This window comes from Pinus tabuliformis, chromosome 1_2 (genome assembly GCF_031772625.1).
Source record: "Pinus tabuliformis cultivar Carrire ecotype Pingquan chromosome 1_2, CPIR1, whole genome shotgun sequence".
NCBI lineage: Eukaryota > Viridiplantae > Streptophyta > Pinopsida > Pinales > Pinaceae > Pinus > Pinus tabuliformis.
In genome coordinates this window covers 79,238,335-79,263,029 of record NC_142298.1, presented here as the reverse complement: position 1 = coordinate 79,263,029, position 24,695 = coordinate 79,238,335, and the positions used below count along the sequence as shown (strand labels likewise).

The 24,695-nt window shown below is 42.0% G+C and overlaps 1 pseudogene; it reads right to left on the bottom strand.

The window, feature by feature from the left end:
• Positions 1 to 24,695, bottom strand: part of LOC149204517 (polyubiquitin-like) — a 43,748-nt pseudogene that overhangs the window by 6,953 nt on the left and 12,100 nt on the right.

Here is a 24,695-nt window from a genome sequence, read left to right as displayed (position 1 = left end):
CCCCCTTTTTCTTTGCAAGAAAAGGGCAGCACCTGATCAGCGTGTCCGTGCCATCCAGCAGTCATCAGCAGCTTGATCAATCTAATTGTAAACCCAGTCTGCATGTATTAATTGTAAATAATCTTAGCAGATACGAGTCATGTATGTAAAATTGCCTAGGTGGACCTAACTTTCTAGTGGTAATCTACGTCCCGGAAGGTTTTTCGTCTCACCGATCCATGGATCGGCAGAGTTTTCCTTCAAACCTGACCCCAAAGCCGGGATGGATTTTGTCATTAGAACTTTAGGAGAATCCTAGTGTGTTGATCTGCTAGATTATAGTTGTGTCGCAGAACTGGGAGTTTTGTGAGGGTCTGTATTAAGTGGGTTTGTCCCCTTGAGATGTAAATTGTAAAAAGTCATCATGAAATGTGTCTTGAGGGTTGAAAATGTTTTAAATCCCCTCGTGAGTCCTAAGTCCTAGGTCCTAGGTGATGTTTCCGAAGGCTTAGTTCGATGATCCATTTAAAAAATGAAATAAAATAATAAAATAAATAAAAATTTAAAAATTTAAAAATTAAAAAAATAAAATAAAATAATAAATAATAAAAAATTAAAAAATTAAAAAATTAAAAAAAAAAAAAAAAATTAAAAATTTTAAAAATAAAATAATAATATTTTAAGTGAATAAATCGACGGATGAGATCAAGAGATGTCTTGATCCTCATCAACGGTCGAGATCATTTCTACTTGGATCATTCGAACTAGCCGTTGGGATCATTTCCTTTATATAGGGTCTTAGGTGGTCATTTCAGATAATTGGATCTGTGAGTCTAAGACTGAAGAAGCTCTCTTGTAAATCTGTTTCTGGTTAATAAAAGAAGACTTTGGGGTCCATATCTTGCTGGTGTTACTCTCTTGGAATGCTGTGAGATCATTTCATTTTCTGCATATGTTATTTTCAGCCGTTAATAATAGCTTCTTGTAGAGTATTGTGAGCACAGGTATCTTGTTCACTTGCTGGGGTTTGGGTGCTGTTAGGGTTTCTGAAGTAATGGCAGGTATCTCCATTACTTTTTGAGATCTAGCAACATTTTTGCCCTCTTTACTGATGGTTGTTCTGAGCTGTGCAGAAAAAACCCTTATTGAAGAAGATTTGGTGGGCGTTAGGGGAAGTTCTCGGCTGAACCAGCCAACTCCCACAAGCATTTTTTACTGAGCCCAGTTGGATTTGATCCTGGGTTTATCATTCGGTTTATTTTTCTAAGTTGCATGAGAGATTTTCTGAAGTTCTTCACAGTGACAATCTGAAATCTTTATTTCTTTAAATATTTTCGTGCTTATTGCTGAATCTGGCTGTTAAAGGGCCAAATCTGTACATTAAATTAGCTGATCTAGGTTCTTCAAATTTTTGTTTTACACAGTCTTCATTAGGGTTCAGGGTTTTGTTTTTTTTTTTTCTTTTGCAGGTATAGGGTTTTGTCTTTGCAAGACCGCCATCAAACTTCACGCCCAGTGCAGCATCTTGTTTCCAATATTTCGTGCGAATGATTGTATGAAGTTTCATTCCGGGCCAGGATCAAAAGGCTTTCATCGCAGAAAATTTCGCCAACAGAACTTTCAAATTTCATCACGTTCAGGAAATGCAGCTCCAAATCATAATCTTCAAAAAATTTCCACGCATATCGAGCCACCCACGCTGAGAACTCAACGCATCTTTCAAGCAAAACCTCAGGCGACTGCTCTGCATTTTCCTTTAAGCTACCTTCGTCTCAGGTCTCCTGCAAGCCGCGGGCTATCAAGCGAACGGTGTGACTGCACTTCAAATATTTCACTCGTGGTCTCACGAGTTTTACCTGTACGCGTGGTTGCAAGATTCATTGTCATCGAGCTTTGCAGTGTTTTCCAACTGCGGCTCAACCTTTTAATCACAGGAAACTTCGATATCACGCATTGTTTACCAGGTAAATCGATCTTGTGGTTATGTGTCAGGTAAAATTCGATTCATGTTAAAGTCGCAGAGTTTTCTCCAATCGCCTCCGTCTGGTGCTCGCACACCTGCAAACTGGTCTCAAGAGTTAAACGTTAAATCCACATGTGTGGGCACTTCGCGTGGGAGTAACAGCTTCAGAAAATCGCCTCAAATCCGTTGACCTGTGGACATAAGCACGCAGCAGTGATCAAAGCCCTGATTCAGCATTTCGATGACCATCATACGTCTGAAATTGAAGTTGCAAAAACGCTGCCGTCCGGTTGAAGCAAAATCTGTGTATCAACGAAACAGCGGTGATCTCAAAACCGATTTCAAGTTCTGACAGTCGAAACGTGGTCGGGATTTCCATTTGGTTCGCCATCAGAGTTCTGGAAAGGTTACGCAGGTGATATCTTAAGTCGTTTTCCTACTTTCCTAAAGACATATGCGTGGGTAAGAAAAATCGTTTTGCTGCTACGGGCCAGGTATTTTCTCAGCGGCGTAATTTTCAGTTATTTTTCTTTAATGGCCAGGCTTTAGTTTCGTTTTAGTCTAGGGTTTAGTCTTAGTTTCAATTTTTACTTTAGATTTTTTATTGTATTTTAAATTTAATGTGAAGAGGGTTAAGTGTAGGTTAGCGTAGTTTTTATATTTAATTAGTTTTTAGATTTAAGTTTGGTTAGATTTTGATTTTTTAGATTTTAATTTCTTAATAAATCGTTTTCTTTGGTTTAGATTTAAATTTTATGAAAAATAAAAAATAAAAAGATTTATTTATAATTTTTTTTAGATTTAGTTTTATTTTTTAAAATAGTCTAGTTTTAGATAAATTTTAGATTTCATTTTTTTTTTTAAACTTTTGCTTTATAAAATAAAAAATAAAAAAATTTGAAAAAGTATAAAAAAAAAAAAAAAAATTTGTGGAAAATTTTCTTCGTCAGATCCAGTCACTTTCGGGATTTATCATCTTTCATGCTGAGATCTAAATTTTCAAAGTCGAGATGCGAAGTTGATATCTGGTTAATGGCTTATGATTCGTGGTGGTTTAAAGCATTTATCTGTTTCAAAATTTTCAGTTGCTGGATATCGTTTTGGTCATTCTAAGAGCATTGTGATTTAGCTGATGATAGATGATTGCTGTTCATGGTTCATGTTTCTATATCATTTAACAAGTAATCATTTTAATAACAATCTCATAAGGCACTGGTCTGCTAACTAATCAAATCATTTTAGTGCTTATCTTAATCGGGTCTCGTGTCTCCCAACCAACTGGTCGACAGTTGGTCTTATCATCTCACAGGGACTACCCCCCTTAGCCGCGGGAGACAGGCTTAAACGGAGGGATCGGGGATCAGAGTGACAGCCCCCAGTCTGAGCGTTGTCGTGTCAATCTGCGCGACAACAAGTACCAAAGACCAAAATCAGAAGTTCCCTTCAGATATCTGAGAATTCTTTTTTACAGCTAATAAATGGGATTGTTTGGGAGCAGATTGAAATCTTCCCACCATTCCTACTGCTTGCATTATGGTTGGTCGTGTAGCTGTTAAGTATAGAAGGGCTCCAATCATTGACCTATAATGAGTTGCATCTACTAGAGGGGAGTCATCATCTTTGCTCAGTTTGCAGTTTGTGGTCATAGGTGTGCTCATGGGTGCACAATCCTCCATTCCATATTTTTTGAGCATGTCTTTTAGATATTTGGTTTGAGATATACACAATCCTGCTCTAGTTTGAGATATTTGAAGTCCAAGGAAGTGGGACAGCTCTCCTATCATTGACATCTCAAACTCTTTTGACATGTTTTGAGAAAATTCATGGCTCATTTCATCATTATTACTAGCAAAAATCAGATCATCGACATAAACAAGAGCAACTAGTAACTTACCTTGATCTGTCTTTATGTATAGATTGCTTCCAACCACTCCCTTTTTGAAGCCTTGTTGTTGTAGATAGTGATCCAGTCTTGCGTACCAAGCTCTAGGAGCTTGTTTCAACCCATATAAAGCCTTTTTCAACTTACAAACTAAGTCCTTTCCTGCTGTTAGATCAAAACCTTCTGGCTGCTCCATGTAGACTTCCTCCTTGAGTTCCCCATTTAGAAATGCTGATTTCACGTCCATTTGATAGATTTTGAATCCTTTTGAGCAAGCAAATGCCAAGAACATCCTGATAGCTTCCATACGGGCCACTGGTGCAAATGTCTCTTCAAAGTCAATTCCTTCAATTTGTGAATAGCCTTTGCAGACAAGTCTTGCCTTGTTTCTGATAACCTGTCCTTCCTCATTCATTTTATTTTTGAACACCCATTTGGTTCCTATTATGTTTTTGTCCTTTGGACGAGGTACCAGCTCCCATGTCTTGTTCTTCTCAATTTGGGTCATTTCTTCTTCCATGGCTTTTACCCAATGAGGATCCTTACTTGCTTCTGCAAATGTTTCTGGTTCTATCATAGATAGGAGGGCAATGACTTTTCTCTTGGGTGTAATTGTTATCCTTCTTCGGGTCTGCACACCTTCATCTTTATCGCCAATGATCTGCTCTTCTGGATGGTGTCTTTGGACATACTTCATCTTAGAAGGGGTATTAGGTGGTTCTCTTTCCTCTTCTTCTTCTTCTTCTTCCTCATCTATTTCTTCTTCTTTAGGTTCTTCTTCTTCAATGAGAGAGTCATCTTCATGTTCTTCAATTTCCTTTACTGGAAGATCTTCATCAACCTTTACATCAATGCTTTCCACTATTTTCTTCAGTCGATAATTGTAGCACTTGTAAGCCTTGCTCCGTGTAGAGTATCCAAGAAATATCCCTTCATCAACTCGAGAGTCAAACTTTCCTGGTGAACCATCATTTATTTTTATGAAGCACTTGCTTCCAAAGATCTTGAAGTACTTCACCGAGGTAGGTCTTCCTTTCCATAGCTCATAAGGAGGTTTATCACAATTTGGTCTTTATTGAGTTCAATTCAGTGTGTAGACAGTTGTCCCTATTGCTTCTCTCCAGAATTTAGGCTGTAAGTCTGCTGCTAATAGCATAGTCTTGCCATTTCTTGGACTGTTCGGTTTCTTTTTTCAACTACCCCATTTTGCTGAGGTGTTCTGGCAGCCGAGAATTGCCTTTTAATTCCATGAACACTACAGAACTCACTAAACTCGTTTGATGTGAATTCTCCTCCTTTGTCTATTCTGAGGCATTTAATTTTTGAATCTTTTTCATTTTCTACAAGGGCTTTTAGATTCTTGAAACACTCAAAAGTTTTAGATTTATACTCTATGAAATATATCCACATCATTCTAGTATAATCATCAACAAATAACACAAAGTACCTTTCTCCTTGGAGTGCTTGATTTCTAGTTGGCCCACATACATCAGCATGGATGATCTCTAAGGGCTTCGATGTAGAGTGTTCCTTTGTCTTGTGGCTGATTCTGGTCTGCTTTCCATGTTGACATGGACCACATACTGCTTGATTTGGTTTGAACAGCCTTGGGATGTCTCGTACAGCTTTGATCTTGCTGATATTGATCAGATTTTCGAAGCTTGTATGTCCAAGTCGCTTGTGCCACAGCCAACTCTCATCTGTCTGACTCAGGTAGCATTTATTTTCTTGAATCTTGTTCAGAATGTAAATGTTGTCTGGTGTCCTCACCCCTTTTGCCACAAGTTTCCCTGAGGCAGAGTTCCTTATTTCACAGTCTTTGGTGCTGAAAACAACCTTATGTCCTTGATCACAGATTTGGCTGACACTCAAGAGGTTGTGTTTGAGTCCATCAACCAGCAGAGCATCTTGAGCTTTTCCTTTTCCATTGATCAGAGTAACTGTTCCTTTTCCTGCAATTCTGCCAGATCCACTTCCAAAGGACACATTCCCTTCCTTTTTGCTCAGTGAGACAAACTTCCTTCTGTCTCCTGTCATGTGTCTGGAGCACCCACTATCTATAAACCACTGGTTTCCATTATTTTGAGCATATAGAGCCAGGACGCATTTGTCCATGCTGGAGTTCTTGCTACTCGTCTTTCTTCCTTTGAGTGGGCAATCTTGTTCATAGTGTCCATTATTGTAGCAGAAAGAGCAAATCAGATCAAATTTGGTCAAGGGATCAAATGAATTAAAGGTTTTGATTTGTCCCTGCCTTTTGGGGCATATGAGTTGATTATTCTATCCTTTAGCTTTGTCTTTTCACTTCTGCGAGCCATACAATGTCTGGCTTGATGACCGAAGTTTTTACAGTGAAAGCAGTGTCCAAGAAAGATGGTTTTGTACTTGTTGAAGCAACCACGGTTTGAGTCGATTTCCTTCCTGGGAATTACTCCTCCTCCTTTGGATTTGCGATGGGCCCTTGGTGGAGTACAGGTTTGTATTTGCTGTAGTGTCCATGATTCGATTCCACATTCTTCTTTGGAGTAATTCTCTCTTCATTCTTGGGATCTGGGGTGCACTTTTCATCTTTTGGATTGCAGGAAAGTGCATTGGCATAGCTTTTCGCATTATTCTTAGTGCTTGAGGATTCTCCTTTGAAACCTATTCCAGACTTGTCATGTTGAGGTTTTTGATTTTTCAGAATAGTCTCAAGTATTTGAGAGCTTTTACAACCCTTTTTAATTTGCTCCAACTCCTTTCTTAGAGACACTATTTCGGTCTCGCGTTCTTCACAAGTCTCTTCCTTTTCTTTAAGCTTTGCTTCCAAGAGGTCTTCTCTCCTTCTTATTTCCTCGTTTTCCACTTTGAGAGAAATGATTTTGTTCCGTAGTTTCTCATTTTCTTCAATGGCACTTATTAACAGTTCATCTACATTTCCTTCCAGCCCTGAGTCATCATCATCTGCGAGTGCCATGAATAATGCTTCTTGGCTTTCATCATGATCGCTTTCCTCATCTGATTTCCTTTTGATGACCATAAACTCATCCTCATCAGACTCATCTTGCTTGGAGAAGAAGTTTTTCTTATTGAACCCTTTCTTTTTATGTGCCATTCTTTTAGAATTTCCTTCATCATCACTGTCATGTTTATGAGGACATTTTGCTGCATAATGGCCTATTTTACCACATTTAAAATAGATAAGAGGATACTTGCCTTTAAGCTTAGATCCTTTCTTCAACTTTCGTACAAATTGAGCCAATTCGGATTCCACATCTGACTCATCACTACAGTCATTCCTTTCTTTCCCCTTCTTTGACCTTGAGGCCTTGAATGCTGCATCTTTGGAGCTTGGGCCACCTTTCCTCATTTCATAGGCAGTGAGAATTCCATGGAGTTCATCCATTTTGAGGGTATCTAGATCCTTTGCTTCTTCTATAGCGCTTATTTTGGAGTCAAACCTGTCTGGAAGAGACCTTAATACCTTTTGAACAATGGTACTTTCTTCAACTTTTTCGTCCAATCCTTTCAGGGAATTTACCACTTCAGCTACTCGGAGGAGGTATGCTGCAATATCTTCTTCATCTTCCATCCTCAAACTTTCAAATTTTCTTCTGTGAGTTTGAAGCTTTGCCTTTTTGACTTTTGAGTCTCCATCGTACAAGCCAACTAGCTTCTCCCACATTTCTTTGGCCGAGGTACAGTGCATGATTTTTGTAAACTCGGAATCAATGATTCCACTAGTGATGGAGTTCATGGCCTTTGCATTTGCGATGTAGGCTTTCCTCTCGTCTTGGTCTATTGGAAGAGTGGAAGTAGTTTTGTATTCATTTTGAACAAAATGCCAGACTTCAGGTCTAAGGGACATTAAGTAGTAAGTCATTCTTTTCTTCTAGAAACCAAAGTTAGTGCCATCGAACAAAGGAGGTCTTCCTGATGCTTCGTGGTTTCTCATCATGGCTGCGGATCCTTCTTCAAGCTGTTAGGCTAGTATGAAGAAGCCTGCTCTGATACCAATTGTTGGAAATACTGAGGGGGGGGTGAATCAATATTTCTTACTATTTATTTTTTAATTGTTCTAGTGATTGCCAACAACCTATATAGATATGTATATGTATACACAGAACACAGAAATCAACAGCTGAATTTAATGCTTTTATTAAAACTCAAGACAGTGCAAAGAAATAAATACAATATAAGTATAAATCTGATTGTGAATAGTTGCCAAGCTCCAACTTGGACTTCAGTGAGGCTCCAACCTCCAGAGCACCAACTCTGTTTTGCAGTGGTTCTGCACTTAGGAGCACCTACCCCAATGACTTCAGTCCTGTTCAGTTCTGAGGCTCCAACCTCTTGGGCTCCAACCCAACCTTGGTATAAACAGGTATGCTGCTGCACTCTACTATCTCACCCTCGGGTTCTTCACCACCATAACCTCTCCAACAACTCTTTGTTTCTACTGTTTTATACATTCCCATGCCTTTGTCCATTCGTTTCCGCTTACACTGTCTCTTAGGCTTCCTCCTTAGTCGCTGTCGTTTCCTCTGACTTCGCTTGATCTTTCAGCTTCCCAATACGACCAAATCCATTTATTCCTATCTTGGTCCTCTCCTTTCCCGAAGATCTTTGAACTCTAGGAGGGCCTCTGTTGCAGTAGCTCTAACTGGTTGCAAAGTCCTAGCACTCTGACATTGTAAGGCTGAACCTTGGCCAAACTCTGCAGTGGATCCGAAGAAATTGCTTCCAAAGCTTCCGAAAGGCAATTTGACTGTGCCATCGGTGCTGGTTATCTTCGATCGGATCTGTGCATCAACCGCCATAGAAGGACGATGATTTTCACGAAACGATCCCGCCTTAACAAACGATCTCATCATGGTGAAAGCCGCCATTGCCATTGCGATCCGAAAACCAAATGAACGAAATCTAAGAAAACTAATATAAAAGTCTAGAAACACCCGTTTGCCCCGCCGTTTCTCTTTTATTCCAAAAATCCACGTAATCGCGCCCATATTAGCCTCTGCTGCATTCGCAATCGCAGCCGTTGATCACCCTCATCCAATGGTTCCTGCGTCGCTACGGCCTTTTGCTTGCACTTTAAACCTCGTGCATCTCCTCACCGTCCGATCAAATCCTGCCGCGATTAGATGGCAGTCGCACCTTTCCTTGCCGAAACCTGCATACGCGTTAACCTGCGGGGGCGGCGGTTTTCATCTGCCACACGTCGTATTTTGATTGGATCGCTGGCCCTTGTACGTATACCACTGAACCCCGGTGGGCGGTGCGGGGAATACCGCTTACCGCCTACCTGTACGTCTCCCGCGCATTATCGTCCGCGCATCTTTCGCATGCGACGACCGTTGGATCTGCTGCTTTTTGATCCGACGGCTCACATTCAATCGTGTCAAAGCTTTCGACTTCCAGAATGATGGTCTTGCCAGTGAGGGTTTTGACAAAGATCTGCATTCCCCCTCTGAGACGGAGAACGAGGTGAAGAGTAGATTCCTTCTGAATGTTATAATCTGCGAGGGTTCGGCCATCCTCAAGCTGTTTTCCAGCAAAAATGAGCCTCTGCTGATCAGGGGGAATTCCCTCCTTGTCCTGGATCTTTGCCTTAACATTGTCAATCGTATCTGAGCTCTCCACCTCAAGCGTTATGGTCTTTCCAGTTAATGTCTTCACGAATATCTGCATCCTGAAATCTAAAATTTACGAACAAAACACCTGAAATAAATTTCTTGAGAAAACGGTTCACACAGACATTACGAAAATTTCCCAACGCTGGATTGAAACAGCATATTTATATGGTTTCTGCTTCGATAATGGTTTCTGCTCCGATGGCTCTATGTGCTCCTCTTCTTCGGCTCTGTTTGCTCCTCTCATCTCTATCTGCTGCTCGAATATTGCCATATTGACATCAATGACAATCTGTGTCCAACACCAGGAGCTCCTAGAGCTCAGTGTCAAACTCATACGAGACCCTCATAGAAAGGTCTTTCCACGACTCCAAGTCTCTCTCAGAAGGTTAAGAATTTGACCTTCCCCAAAGGCTTCGTGAGAAGGTCTGCGACCTTCTCATCCGTCCTGATGTGTTGGAGCCTTATAGCTCCCCGTTGTACCATATCCCGGATAAAGTAGTACCTGATATAAATGTGCTTAGAGCGATCGTGGAACACGAGATTCTCTGAAAGGCGAATCACACTCTGGTTGTCACAGAAGATCAGGGTGGTATCCAACACGTGCTCAAATAGCTCACTGAAGAGCTTTCTCAACCAAACAGCTTCACAACTGGTCATACTTGCAGCAATGTATTTAGCTTTGGCGGTGCTTAAAGCAACCGATTTCTGCTTCCTGCTCATCCAAGATATTGAAGTCGACCCTAATGAGAAACAACACCCAGACGTGCGTTTACGATCCACCACACTGCCAGCCCAATCAGCATCTGTATATCCATGTAGCCCCAAATTCCCAGCAGTGTATCTTAGACCATAGTGGATTGTGCCCAGGAGATATCTCAAGAGATTCTTAGCAGCAATCCAATGAATGTGATGAGGCTCGATCATAAATTGACTCAACGTGTTCACCGCGAAGCATATGTCAGGACGAGAGTTTACCAAGAACATCAGCCCCCCCACAAGTTGACAATACTCGAAAGGGTTCGCTATTCGGGCCCAACAACACTTCCACATAACTTCTTGAAGTTGAGTTCCATCGGAGTAGATACGGACTTGCAATTCACCATCCCACATCTCTCAAGCAACTTCACAATGTATTTTCCTTGAGAAAGGAAAACCTCACCTGGTTTTTGCCAAACCTCCAATCTTAGGAAGTAGTGCATCAGTCCTAGGTCCTTCACCTCGAATTTGGAAGCCAACTCCCTCTTGCATTGATGAATGAGAGGATCATCACCTGTCAGAAAGAGATCATCCACATAAGGGACCAGAATGAGAGGCTGCCCTTTTCAACCTGTAGTATAGGTTCGGGTCAGCATCGCTCCTCGTAAATCCTAGCTTCATAAGATAGCTATCAATCCTCTCATACCAAGCCCTAGGGGCTTGCTTCAACCCATAGAGGGCTTTCTTCAACTTGCATACATGTGTCTTACGATCTTGAACTTCGAACCCCTCGGGTTGTTCTACATAGACTTCCTCTTTAAGCGAGCCATGCAAGAAAGAAGTTTTGACATCCATTTGGTGTAGGCTGCATCCTTGCGAGGTAGCAGGGGCTATGATCGAACGGATGGTGGTATATCAGACAACCGGTGCAAATATCTCATCATAGTCTACTCCTTCCTTTTGAGAGAAGCCTCGAGCAACGAATCTAGCCTTGAAATTTTTCAGCACTCCCATCAGCTCTATGTTTGATCTTGTGGAGCCATTTTGAAGTGACACTTGTCCTTGGGTCTAGGAACCACATCCCAGACATCATTCTTCATGATCGACTCATATTCCTCGTTCTTTGCATCCTTCCAAACTTGGTGTTTCACGGCTTTTTCGAATGTACAAGGCTCAGATTGTACAATGGTAGTCATGGCAGCTAAGTACCCTTGGTACTTGTTCGGCTTCTTGCTTTCACGAAATGTCCTCTTGGTGCAATATGTTTCTCAGCATCTTCAAGAGTATCTTTGAGCCACAAAGGTCTTTTTATTGAAGTAGAGGGCTCACTAGGAGGTGGATCAATGGGATCCATCAAACCTTCAACATCGGGCATCGGATCATCCAATAGAGATTCATCTTGCTTTCCTACATCATCATCATTGTCCTTCCCAGGGATAGGAAGATCTCAGACTTTCCTAAGGGCAAAATCTTCATCGAAAGTGACATCATGACTTATTTCCACTTTTCTTTGACTAGGCACGTAGAGTCTATATGCCTTCGAAGTTTCATTGTAGCCCACAAATGTTCCTTTCTTCCCAGATGTATCTAGCTCGTTTCTTTTCTCTTTCGGCACGTAAAAATATAGAGGACAACTAAAAATTCTAAAATGAGAAACATCAGGTTTCTCACTGGTGAAAACTTCTTCGGGTATCATGAAGTCCAATGCTTGATGCGGTCATATATTTTGAACATATACATCGGTGTTGGCAACTTCTCCCCATAAGAACTTCGGTAGACTTTGGTCATGAAGCATGGCACGGGTGGCTTCTATGATAGTGCGATTCTTCCTTTCGACAACTCCATTTTGCTCAGGAGTATATGTAGTAGTGGTCTCCCTCTTAATGCTAGCTTCTCTACAATAATCATTGAATTCATTTGTCTCATATTCGGTCCCATTATCGGTCCTTAATATTTTGATCTTCTTCCCTGTTTAATTCTCGACAAAGGCTTTGAAAGAGCAGAACCATTTGAACACTTCGTCCTTCTTCTTCAAGAAATAGATCCATGTTTTGTGAGAGAAGTTGTGCACAAAAATTGCATCGTACAAATATCCACCCAAAGATGTCACGAGAAACATACCTGATAGATCAGAATGGACCAATTGAAGAATATCGGTGGTTTGACTTTGACTTGAGGGGAATGGTCCTCTTGTATGTTTTCCAGCTGTGTCATGCTCCTATACCAATAGGTGTCATATTTCATGATTGACTTGATTAGCTCTGTAATATGTTCATACTTTTTCTTGTTGCAAAGGTTTTCCAACAGCAACTGATGATATTACTCCTATTTGTTAAATTCCTTTAAACAAATTACTTGTTGTTTCCTACGATAAATATCGTAATACATACACTGCAACCTTCACTTAATTAAATATTATGCGGAAACAAGAGACTGAGCAAGAAAGAAAAAGCAACACAATTGACACTGTTATTTTTGGACAAATGTCCCCGGAAAAACCTAATGTGGGAAAACCGATGTAGCAGATTTGAGGGTTTATTATTATTAGGCAGTAGGAAATTCTGAATACATCTCTGAATACCTCTCAGCTTATTCAGTTACAGAGAGAAATACTGGCAGAAAGATTTGTGAGATTACCTCACACAATGATTGAGAAAAATTCCGGCTGATCCAGATTTTGGATGAGGTGCCTCTGGCAGGCCGTACGCTGACTCTGCGTAGTCCTCACGCAGTCCCTGCGTCAACCTCTGTAGGCAATGCGTCACTCAGCGAACTGATCGATTTGCTGCTTGGAGTCTCTGCTCTCAGCCTCTTGGTCTCACACCCCAGCTCTTGGCTTCTGAAACTGACCCTGCCCAGCAAAATCTTGGACTCTCTCTCACCCTCTGTGCTGTCTTTGCGTGGCCCTGCGTCAGCCTCTGCGTGAGAGCTGCTGGATCACTCTCTTCCTCTCTTTGCTGATGATTCTCCGGTTGAGAAAATCTCTCTCTCTCTCCGGATGCTATCCTTGCCCTTCAACTACAAGAAATCTCCTTGATCAGAACTTCCTCCTGAGAACTTTTCACTTCAGAAATTTGATCTCTTAATCTCTTGGTATATTTTCCAAATGACCCTCGAGCTTCCTTAAATAATCTTCTCGTTGACATTCAACGACCCAAATTAAATGCCGATCAATGGCTAAGATCATTTTAGATTGATCCTGGTCTTCTTCTAGAAGTTACACCCACAATTAGTAAAACCCATTAATATTTTTAATTATCCAAGTTTAGACTTAGGGACCCATTAAACATTATTAATTATTTTAATAAAATTGTTTCTGGGTTGAATTTCCCAAAACGCTTTCTGGGTTCTTTGGAATACATGTGCCCAATCCTCCCTGCAAAATTTGAGGCCTAGAGCACATTCAATGCTACCCCAAATGAATAGAGGGTGAGGAGACACATCCATTGGGCTTCTTGAGCCTACATTTGACGAGGGACCTTGACAATTTGTGCATGAGAGAGAATAAATTCAAAATTCCATTTCTGCTTGTCCGAATGAGATGATCTTTATATCAAAATTGGACCTCTCGAAAAGAGGAATCAATGCAATAATCATCTCCATCATATGAGCTGTCCCAAGGTGGAATTTGGCCCTAGTTGCCAATTTTAATACTCCCTCTCAACTAGGGAGAATTCCACCTGCCAATCCATTTGTCATCATCATACCATCCTATCATCATGTACCATCTTTGTCATCACTTCTCTACTATGCTCTGCTGAACCATGAAGTAATAATGAAGAAGAAGTGATCGAGAGTGAGTCATAAGACCTTACCACTCTCCATTGACAAAAGTCAGTCCTTGATCCCAGATCAAGTTGTTGAACACCATGCATCCTAGTCATAGGGAGTACGACAGTACACGATGCATCCATCGGTAGTGCTGTGGTCCCTAACCACTTTTCCCAACTCAATGGCCAGATGAGAGGTACTTCCCATGAGTCCCAGACTCCATGGTTAGGATGTGTGTTGGGGCACCGACAGGAGAAGGTGAACCACTCATCCTACTCATATGCCATAGGAGAAGGTGAACCACTCATCCTATGCATATGTCGATCGTAGGGGAAGGTGAACCACTCACCCTACATGCATGTGTCCGCAATTGTAGGGGAAGGTGAACCACTCACCTTATGGTCGCTCATAGCTCCAAGAAGTACCCAGGCCCCCAGGTGTTGGAAATACTGAGAGGGGGGGTGAATCAGTATTTCTTACTATTTGTTTTTTAATTGTTCTAGTGATTGCCAACAACCTATATAGATATGTATATGCATACACAGAACACAGAAATCATCAGCTGAATTTAATGCTTTTATTATAACTCAAGACAGTGCAAAGAAATAAATACAATATAAGTATAAATCTGATTGTGAATAGTTTCCAAGCTCCAACTTGGACTTCAGTGAGGCTCCAACCTCTAGAGCACCAACTCTGTTTTGCAGTGGTTCTGCACTTAGGAGCACCTACCCCAATGACCTCAGTCTTGTTCAGTTCTGAGGCTCCAACCCAACCTTGGTATAAACAGGTATGCTGTTGCACTCTATTCAGCTGAGGTTGTCTAACTCCTGCTCTATAGCCTCCGCTGCTTTTGCTGCCTCTATAGCCTCCGCTGCTTTTTCTGCCTCTGCTGCTTCTACTATCTCACCCTCGGGTTCTTCACCACCATAACCTCTCCAATAGCTCTCTCTTTCTACTGTGTTATACATTCCCATGCCTTTGTCCATTCGTTTCCGCTTACACCGTCTCTTAGGCTTCCTCCTCAGTTGCTGACTTTTCCTCTGACTTAGCTTGATCTTTCAACTTCCCAATACGACCAAATCCATTTATTCCTATCTTGGTCCTCTCCTTTCTCGAAGATCTTTGAACTCTAGGAGGGCCTCTGCTGCAGTAGCTCTAACTGTTTGGAAAGTCCTAGCACTCTGACATTGTAAGGCTGAACCCTGGCCAAACTTTGCAGTGGATCCGAAGAAATTGCTTCCAAAGCTTCCGAAAGGCAATCTGACTGTGCCATCGGTGCTGCTTATCTTCGATTGGATCTGTGCATCAACCGCCACAGAAGGACGATGATTTTCACGAAACGATCCCGCCGTAACAGACGATCTCATCATGGTGAAAGCCGCCATTGCCATTGCGATCCGAAAACTAAAGGAACGAAATCTAAGAAAACTAATATAAAAGTCTAGAAACACCCTTTTGCCCCGCCGTTTCTCTTTTATTCCAAAAACCCACGTAATCGCGCCCATATTAGCCTCTGCTGCATTCGCAATCGCAGCCGTTGATCACCCTCATCCAACAGTTCCCGCGTCGCTACGGCCTTTTGCTTGCACATTAAACCTCGTGCATCTCCTCACCGTCCGATCAAACCTCGTCGCGATCGGACGGCAGTCGCACCTTTCCTCACCGAAACCTGCATACGCGTTAACCTGCGGGGGCAGCGGTTTTCATCTGCTGCACGTCGTATTTTTATTGGATCGCTGGCCCTTGTACGTATACCACCGAACCCCGATGGGCGGTGCGGGGAATACCGCTTACCGCCTACCTGTACGTCTCCCGCGCATTATCGTCCGCGCATCTTTCACGTGCGACGACCGTTGGATCCGTTGCTTTTTGATCCGATGGCTCACATTCAATCGTGTCAGAGCTTTCGACTTCCAGAATGATGGTCTTGCCAGTGAGGGGTTTGACAAAGATCTGCATTCCCCCTCTGAGACGGAGAACGAGGTGAAGAGTAGATTCCTTCTGAATGTTATAATCTACGAGGGTTCGGCCATCCTCAAGCTGTTTGCCAGCAAAAATGAGCCTCTGCTGATCAGGAGGCATTCCCTCCTTGTCCTGGATCTTTGCCTTAACATTGGCAATCGTATCTGAGCTCTCCACCTCAAGCGTTATGGTCTTTCCGGCCAATGTATTCACGAATATCTGCATCCTGAAATCTAAAATTTACGAACAAAACACCTTAAATAAATTTCTTGAGAAAACGGTTCACAGAGACATTACGAAAATTTCCCAACGCTGGATTGAAACAACATATTTATATGGTTTCTGCTCCGATGGCTCTATGTGCTCCTCTTCTTCGACTCTTTCTACTCCTCTCATCTCTATCTGCTCCTCGAATATTGCCATATTGACATCAATGACAATCTGTGTCCAACAATCTCCCCCTTTGTTATTGATGGCAATATTCTTCTGCATTCTCCCCCTTTGACATCAATGGTAAAGGGATGCATATGGACTCCCCATGTCAAACTGCTCCCCCTGTCCTGCTACATCTTTATGAATGAACTTGAGTGATGATAAAGAAATAACCCCCATCTTTTGACGCAGATGTTCGAATGCTTCTCGAGGAAGAGGTTTTGTGAAAATATCAGCTATTTGCTCCTTAGTACTGATATATTCCAGGACGATGTTTTGTTTAGCTACTTGTTCACGGAGGAAATGATACTTGATTGGTATGTGTTTGGTTCTTGAGTGCATCACAGGATTTTTGCTGAGACTAATAGCACTTGTGTTGTCACAATAGATGGAAATTGGTTGATCTGTACATATGTCGAGATCTTTTAGAGCTTCCTTCATCCATAGTATTTGAGAACAACAGTCTGCTGCAGCAATATACTCAGCTTCGGCTGTGGATAATGATATGGATGACTGTTTTTTGCTGAGCCAGGATACCAAACAGTCTGTTAGGAAGAATGCATTTCCACTAGTGCTTTTCCGATCATCTATACTTCCAGCTCAATCAGCATCAGTGTATGCAGTCACAATCAATGTTGAGTCCTTTGGGTACCAAAGACCAAAATCAGAAGTTCCCTTCAGATATCTGAGAATTCTTTTTTACAGCTAATAAATGGGATTGTTTGGGAGCAGATTGAAATCTTCCCACCATTCCTACTGCTTGCATTATGGTTGGTCGTGTAGCTGTGAAGTATAGAAGGGCTCCAATCATTGACCTATAATGAGTTGCATCTACTAGAGGGGAGTCATCATCTTTGCTCAGTTTGCAGTTTGTGGTCATAGGTGTGCTCATGGGTGCACAATCCTCCATTCCATATTTTTTGAGCATGTCTTTTAGATATTTGGTTTGAAATATACACAATCCTGCTCTAGTTTGAGATATTTGAAGTCCAAGGAAGTGGGACAGCTCTCCTATCATTGACATCTCAAACTCTTTTGACATGTTTTGAGAAAATTCATGGCTCATTTCATCATTATTACTAGCAAAAATCAGATCATCGACATAAACAAGAGCAACTAGTAACTTACCTTGATCTGCCTTTATGTATAGATTGCTTCCAACCACTCCCTTTTTGAAGCCTTGTTGTTGTAGATAGTGATCCAGTCTTGCGTACCAAGCTCTAGGAGCTTGTTTCAACCCATATAAAGCCTTTTTCAACTTACAAACTAAGTCCTTTCCTGCTGTTAGATCAAAACCTTCTGGCTGCTCCATGTAGACTTCCTCCTTGAGTTCCCCATTTAGAAATGCTGATTTCACGTCCATTTGATAGATTTTGAATCCTTTTGAGCAAGCAAATGCCAAGAACATCCTGATAGCTTCCATACGGGCCACTGGTGCAAATGTCTCTTCAAAGTCAATTCCTTCAATTTGTGAATAGCCTTTGCAGACAAGTCTTGCCTTGTTTCTGATAACCTGTCCTTCCTCATTCATTTTATTTTTGAACACCCATTTGGTTCCTATTATGTTTTTGTCCTTTGGACGAGGTACCAGCTCCCATGTCTTGTTCTTCTCAATTTGGGTCATTTCTTCTTCCATGGATTTTACCCAATGAGGATCCTTACTTGCTTCTGCAAATGTTTCTGGTTCTATCATAGATAGGAGGGCAATGACTTTTCTCTTGGGTGTAATTGTTATCCTTCTTCGGGTCTGCACACCTTCATCTTTATCGCCAATGGTCTGCTCTTGTGGATGGTGTCTTTGGACATACTTCCTCTTAGAAGGGGCATTAGGTGGTTCTCTTTCCTCTTCTTCTTCTTCTTCTTCCTCATCTATTTCTTCTTCTTTAGGTTCTTCTTCTTCAATGAGAGAGTCATCTTCATGTTCTTCAATTTCCTTTACTGGAAGATCTTCATCAACCTTTACATCAGTGCTTTCCACTATTTTCTTCAGTCGATAATTGTAGCACTTGTAAGCCTTGCTCCGTGTAGAGTATCCAAGAAATATCCCTTCATCAACTCGAGAGTCAAACTTTCCTGGTGAACCATCATTTATTTTTATGAAGCACTTGCTTCCAAAGATCTTGAAGTACTTCACCGAGGCAGGTCTTCCTTTCCATAGCTCATAAGGAGTTTTATCACAATTTGGTCTTTATTGAGTTCGATTCAGTGTGTAGACAGTTGTCCCTATTGCTTCTCTCCAGAATTTAGGCTGTAAGTCTGCTGCTAATAGCATAGTCTTGCCATTTCTTGGACTGTTCGGTTTCTTTTTTCAACTACCCCATTTTGCTGAGGTGTTCTGGCAGCCGAGAATTCCCTTTTAATTCCATGAACACTACAGAACTCACTAAACTCGTTTGATGTGAATTCTCCTCCTTTGTCTATTCTGAGGCACTTAATTTTTGAATCTTTTTCATTTTCTACAAGGGCTTTTAGATTCTTGAAACACTCAAAAGTTTTAGATTTATACTTTATGAAATATATCCACATCATTCTAGTATAATCATCAACAAATAACACAAAGTACCTTTCTCCTTGGAGTGCTTGATTTCTAGTTGGCCCACATACATCAGCATGGATGATCTCTAAGGGCTTCGATGTAGAGTGTTCCTTTGTCTTGTGGCTGATTCTGGTCTGCTTTCCATGTTGACATGGACCACATACTGCTTGATTTGGTTTGAACAGCCTTGGGATGTTTCGTATAGCTTTGATCTTGCTGATATTGATCATATTTTCGAAGCTTGTATGTCCAAGTCGCTTGTGCCACAGCCAACTCTCATTTGTCTGACTCAGGTAGCATTTATTTTCTTGAATCTTGTTCAGAATGTAAATGTTGTCTGATGTCCTCACCCCTTTTGCCACAAGTTTCCCTGAGGCAGAGTTCCTTATTTCACAGTCTTTGGTGCTGAAAACAACCTTATGTCCTTGATCACAGATTTGGCTGACACTCAAGAGGTTGTGTTTGAGTCCATCAACCAGCAGAGCATCTTGAGCTTTTCCTTTTCCATTGATCAGAGTAACTGTTCCTTTTCCTGCAATTCTGCCAAATCCACTTCCAAAGGACACATTCCCTTCCTTTTTGCTCAGTGAGACAAACTTCCTTCTGTCTCCTGTCATGTGTTTGGAGCACCCACTATCTATAAACTGCTGGTTTCCATTATTTTGAGCATATAGAGCAAGGACGCATTTGTCCATGCTAGAGTTCTTGCTACTCGTCTTTCTTCCTTTGAGTGGGCAGTCTTGTTCATAGTGTCCATTATTGTAGCAGAAAGAGCAAATCAGATCAAATTTGGTCAAGGGATCAAATGAATTAAAGATTTTGATTTGTCCCTGCCTTTTGGGGGCATATGAGTTGATTATTCTATCCTTTAGCTTTGTCTTTTCACTTCTGCGGGCCATACAATGTTTGGCTTGATGACCGAAGTTTTTACAGTGAAAGCAGTGTCCAAGAAAGATGGTTTTGTACTTGTTGAAGCAACCACGGTTTGAGTCGATTTCCTTCCTGGGAATTACTCCTCCTCCTTTGGATTTGCGATGGGCCCTTGGTGGAGTACAGGTTTGTATTTGCTGTAGTGTCCATGATTCGATTCCACATTCTTCTTTGGAGTAATTCTCTCTTCATTCTTGGGATCTGGGGTGCACTTTTCATCTTTTGTATTGCAGGAAAGTGCATTGGCATAGCTTTTCGCATTATTCTTAGCGCTTGAGGATTCTCCTTTGTAACCTATTCCAGACTTGTCGTGTTGAGGTTTTTGATTTTTCAGAATAGTCTCAAGTATTTGAGAGCTTTTACAACCCTTTTTAATTTGCTCCAACTCCTTTCTTAGAGACACTATTTCCGTCTCGCGTTCTTCACAAGTCTCGTCCTTTTCTTTAAGCTTTGATTCCAAGAGGTCTTCTCTCCTTCTTATTTCCTCGTTTTCCACTTTGAGAGAAATGATTTTGTTCCGTAGTTTCTCATTTTCTTCAATGGCACTTATTAACAGTTCATCTACATTTCCTTCCAGCCCTGAGTCATCATCATCTGCGAGTGACATGAATAATGCTTCTTGGCTTTCATCATGATCGCTCTCCTCTTCTGATTTCCTTTTGATGACCATAAACTCATCCTCATCAGACTCATCTTGCTTGGAGAAGAAGTTTTTCTTATTGAACCCTTTCTTTTTATGTGCCATTCTTTTAGAATTTCCTTCATCATCACTATCATGTTTATGAGGACATTTTGCTGCATAATGGTCTATTTTACCACATTTAAAACAGATAAGAGGATACTTGCCTTTAAGCTTAGATCCTTTCTTCAACTTTCGTACAAATTGAGCCAATTCGGATTACACATCTGACTCATCACTACAGTCATTCCTTTCTTTCCCCTTCTTTGACCTTGAGGCCTTGAATGCTGCATCTTTGGAGCTTGGGCCACCTTTCCTTATTTCATAGGCAGTGAGAATTCCATGGAGTTCATCCATTTTGAGGGTATCTAGATCCTTTGCTTCTTCTATAGCGCTTATTTTGGAGTCAAACCTGTCTGGAAGAGACCTTAATACCTTTTGAACAATGGTACTTTCTTCAACTTTTTCGTCCAATCCTTTCAGGGAATTTACCACTTCAGCTACTCGGAGGAGGTATGCTGCAATATCTTCTTCATCTTCCATCCTCAAACTTTCAAATTTTCTTCTGTGAGTTTGAAGCTTTGCCTTTTTGACTTTTGAGTCTCCATCGTACAAGCCAACTAGCTTCTCCCACATTTCTTTGGCCGAGGTACAGTGCATGATTATTATAAACTCGGAATCAGTGATTCCACTAGTGATGGAGTTCATGGCCTTTGCATTTGCGATGTAGGCTTTCCTCTCATCTTGGTCTATTGGAAGAGTGGAAGTAGTTTTGTATTTATTCTGAACAAAATGCCAGACTTCAGGTCTAAGGGACATTAAGTAGTAAGTCATTCTTTTCTTCCAGAAACCAAAGTTAGTGCCATCGAACAAAGGAGGTCTTCCTAATGCTTCGTGGTTTCTCATCATTGCTGCGGATCCTTCTTCAAGCTGTTAGGCTAGTATGAAGAAGCCTGCTCTGATACCAATTGTTGGAAATACTGAGAGGGGGGGTGAATCCGTATTTCTTACTATTTATTTTTTAATTGTTCTAGTGATTGCCAACAACCTATATAGATATGTATATGTATACACAGAACACAGAAATCATCAGCTGAATTTAATGCTTTTATTAAAACTCAAGACAGTGCAAAGAAATAAATACAATATAAGTATAAATCTGATTGTGAATAGTTGCCACGCTCCAACTTGGACTTCAGTGAGGCTCCAACCTCCAGAGCACCAACTCTGTTTTGCAGTGGTTCTGCACTTAGGAGCACCTACCCCAATGACTTCAGTCCTGTTCAGCTCTAAGGCTCCAACCTCTTGGGCTCCAACCCAACCTTGGTATAAACAGGTATGCTGCTGCACTCTACTATCTCACCCTCGGGTTCTTCACCACCATAACCTCTCCAACAACTCTCTGTTTCTACTGTTTTATACATCCCATGCCTTTGTCCATTCGTTTCCGCTTACACCGTCTCTTAGGCTTCCTCCTCAGTCGCTGTCATTTCCTCTGACTTCGCTTGATCTTTTAGCTTCCCAATACGACCAAATCCATTTATTCCTATCCTAGTCCTCTCCTTTCCCGAAGATCTTTGAACTCTAGGAGGGCCTCTGTTGCAGCAGCTTTAACTGGTTGCAAAGTCCTAGCACTCTGACATTGTAAGGCTGAACCCTGGCCAAACTTTGCAGTGGCTCCGAAGAAATTGCTTCCAAAGCTTCCGAAAGGCAATCTGACTGTGCCATCGGTGCTGGTTATCTTCGATCGGATCTGTGCATCAACCGGCATAGAAGGACGATGATTTTCACGAAACGATCCCGCCTTAACAAACGATCTCATCATGGTGAAAGCCGCCATTGCCATTGCGATCCGAAAACCAAAGGAACGAAATCTAAGAAAACTAATATAAAAGTCTAGAAACACCCTTTTGCCCCGCCGTTTCTCTTTTATTCCAAAAATCCACGTAATCGCGCCCATATTAGCCTCTGCTGCATTCGCAATAGCAGCCGTTGATCACCCTCATCCAACGGTTCCCGCGTCGCTACGGCCTTTTTCTTGCACTTTAAACCTCGTGCATCTCCTCACCGTCCGATCAAACCCCGCCGCGATTAGATGGCAGTCACACCTTTCCTCGCCGAAACCTGCGTACGCGTTAACCTGCGGGGGCGGTGGTTTTCATCTGCCACACGTCGTATTTTGATTGGATTGCTGGCCCTTGTACGTATACCACCGAACCCCGGTGGGCGGTGCGGGGAATACCGCTTACCGCCTACCTGTACGTCTCCCGCGCATTATCGTCCGCGCATTTTTCGCGTGCGACGACCGTTGGATCCGCTGCTTTTTGATCCGACGGCTCACATTCAATCGTGTCAGAGCTTTCGACTTCCAGAATGATGGTCTTGCCAGTGAGGGTTTTGACAAAGATCTGCATTGCCCCTCTGAGACGGAGAACGAGGTGAAGAGTAGTTCCTTCTGAATGTTATAATCTGCGAGTGTTCGGCCATCCTCAAGCTGTTTGCCAGCAAAAATGAGCCTCTGCTGATCAGGGGGAATTCCCTCCTTGTCCTGGATCTTTGCCTTAACATTGTCAATCGTATCTGAGCTCTCCACCTCAAGCGTTATGGTCTTTCCAGTTAATGTCTTCACGAATATCTGCATCCTGAAATCTAAAATTTACGAACAAAACCCCTGAAATAAATTTCTTGAGAAAACGGTTCACACAGACATTACGAAATTTCCCAACGCTGGATTGAAACAGCATATTTATATGGTTTCTGCTTCGATAATGGTTTCTGCTCCGATGGCTCTATGTGCTCCTCTTCTTCGGCTCTGTTTGCTCCTCTCATCTCTATCTGCTCCTCGAATATTGCCATATTGACATCAATGACAATCTGTGTCCAACACCAGGAGCTCCCAGAGCTCAGTGTCAAACTCATACAAGACCCTCATAGAAAGGTCTTTCCACGACTCCAAGTCTCTCTCAGAAGGTTAAGAATTTGACCTTCCCTAAAGGCTTCGTGAGAAGGTCTGCGACCTTCTCATCCGTCCTGATGTGTTGGAGCCTTATAGCTCCCTGTTGTACCATATCCCAGATAAAGTAGTACCTGATATAAATGTGCTTAGAGCGATCGTGGAACACGAGATTCTCTGAAAGGCGAATCACACTCTGGTTGTCACAGAAGATCAGGGTGGTATCCAACACGTGCTCAAATAGCTCACTGAAGAGCTTTCTCAACCAAACAGCTTCACAACTGGTCATACTTGCAGCAATGTATTTAGCCTTGGCGGTGCTTAAAGCAACCGATTTCTGCTTCCTGCTCATCCAAGATATCGAAGCCGACCCTAATGAGAAACAACATCCAGACGTGCGCTTACGATCCACCACACTGCCAGCCCAATCAGCATCTGTATATCCATGTAGCCCCAAATTCCCAGCAGTGTATCTTAGACCATAGTGGATTGTGCCCAGGAGATATCTCAAGAGATTCTTAGCAGCAATCCAATGAATGTGATGAGGCTCGACCATAAATTGACTCAACGTGTTCACAGCGAAGCATATGTCAGGACGAGAGTTTACCAAGAACATCAGCCCCCCCACAAGTTGACAATGCTCGAAAGGGTTCGCTATCCGGGCCCAACAACACTTCCACATAACTTCTTGAAGTTGAGTTCCATCGGAGTAGATACGGACTTGCAATTCACCATCCCACATCTCTCAAGCAGCTTCACAATCTATTTTCCTTGAGAAAGGAAAACCTCACCTGGTTTTTGCCAAACCTCCAATCTTAGGAAGTAGTGCATCAGTCCTAGGTCCTTCACCTCGAATTTGGAAGCCAACTTCCTCTTGCATTGATGAATGAGAGGATCATCACCTGTCAGAAAGAGATCATCCACATAAGGGACCAGAATGAGAGGCTGCCCTTTTCAACCTGTAGTATAGGTTCGGGTCAGCATCGCTCCTTGTAAATCCTAGCTTCATAAGATAGCTATCAATCCTCTCATACCAAGCCCTAGGGGCTTGCTTCAACCCATAGAGGGCTTTCTTCAACTTGCATACATGTGTCTTACGATCTTGAACTTCGAACCCCTCGGGTTGTTCTACATAGACTTCCTCTTTAAGCGAGCCATGCAAGAAAGCAGTTTTGACATCCATTTGGTGTAGGCTCCATCCTTGCGAGGTAGCAAGGGCTATGATCGAACGGATGGTGGTATATCGGGCAACCGGTGCAAATATCTCATCATAGTCTACTCCTTCCTTTTGAGA